The sequence below is a fragment of the Chionomys nivalis genome, chromosome 16 (assembly GCF_950005125.1).
Source record: "Chionomys nivalis chromosome 16, mChiNiv1.1, whole genome shotgun sequence".
NCBI lineage: Eukaryota > Metazoa > Chordata > Mammalia > Rodentia > Cricetidae > Chionomys > Chionomys nivalis.
Window position 1 is genome coordinate 68,861,029 of NC_080101.1, and position 1,685 is coordinate 68,862,713.

Below are 1,685 nucleotides of genomic sequence, written 5' to 3' on the forward strand. Positions count from 1 at the left end.
CGAGAGATAGCTCAGTGGTTAAGAATCCTGGCTGCCCTTCTAAAGGTCAGAAGTTCGATTCCTGACAACCACAGTTTTGCTCTCAAAATGAGATTTGGTGCCATCTACTGGCAACAGAAGGAAGAGGCTGGAGAGATGGCTCAGTGCTTAAGAGCATTGCCTACTGAGTTTGATGAGGCCAAGTGCAGACATAGAGTCAGGGAAAGGCCAGGGCCCACGTTATTGTGACTGAAGTAGGCAACCGTTTTTTTAGGATGTTAAAGACTCACAGCTCTATCACCATGAGACAACGTGCTTCAGAGACAACACTAAGGAGAGTAAGGCAAGATGGCTAGAAGAAGAAAACACTGGCATGTTCATGTGCCATAAAGAGAACTCACATCCAAGACACTCAAAGGACTACAAACACCAACAAAATGTTAACCAATTTAAAGGCAGAGAAACAATTTATCCTGACCTCCTCTATGAGGTACATGAACAGCCAATAGGTCCATGGAGACCCCTGTACTCCACATGTTATGGGAATGCAGATGTGATCCACACACCACATTGAGTAAACCTGGTTTAGTTAAAGAAGTTGAAAAACGGGTCAGAGAGATGGGTCAGTGGTTAAGAACATTCCCTGCTCTTCCAAAGATCAGATGCTTGATTCCTGAACATCACCTAATTGCTTCAAAATGAGGTTTGGTGCCCTCTACTGGAAGCAGAAGAAAGAGGCAGGAGAGATGTCTTGGTGGTTAAGAGCATGCCTGCTGAGTTTGATGAGCCCAAGTGCAGACATACAGCCAGGGCCCAGGTGGTGGGACTGAATCAGGCAAAATATTTTGTTAGGATAATAAAGACTCACAGCTCTATCACCATGAGCCAGCATGCTTCAGAGACACCACCAAGCAGAGTAAGGCAAGATGGTTAGAAGAAGAAAATACTAGCATGTGAATGTGCCTGAAGAAGAACTCACATCCAAGACATACAAAGGAACAAACACCAACAAAAGCTTAACCAATTTAAAGCCAGTGAAACAATTTGTCTAGACCTCCTCTATGAGGTACACGAATGGCCAACAGATCCGTGGAGACCCCTGTACTTCAAATGTTAGGAAAATGCAGATGTGATCCACACATCATTGAGTACATCTGGTTTAGGTAAAGAAGTAGAAAAACGGGTTGGAAAGATGGCTCAGTGTTTAAGAGCATTTCGTGCTCTTTCATCCTCCTGTATTCAATTTCAAGCAACCACATAATGGCTCACAACCATGTGCACTGAGGTCTTGTGCCCTCTTTTGGGTGCAGAAAGACGCGCTCGAGAGATAGCTCAGTGGTTAAGAATCCTGGCTGCCCTTCTAAAGGACAGAAGGTTGATTCCTGACAACCACAGTTTTGCTCTCAAAATGAGATTTGGTGCCATGTACAGGCAACAGAAGGAAGAGGCTGGAGAGATGGCTCAGAGCTTAAGACCATTGCCTGCTCAGTTTGATGAGGCCAAGTGCAGACATAGAGTCAGGGAAAGGCCACGGCCCACGTTATTGTGACTGAATTGGGCAAACGTTTTTTTAGGATGTTAAAGACTCACAGCTCTATCACCATGAGACAACGTGCTTCAGAGACAATACTAAGGAGAGTAAGGCATGATGGCTAGAAGAAGAAAACACTGGCATGTTCATGTGCCTTAAAGAGAACTCACATCCA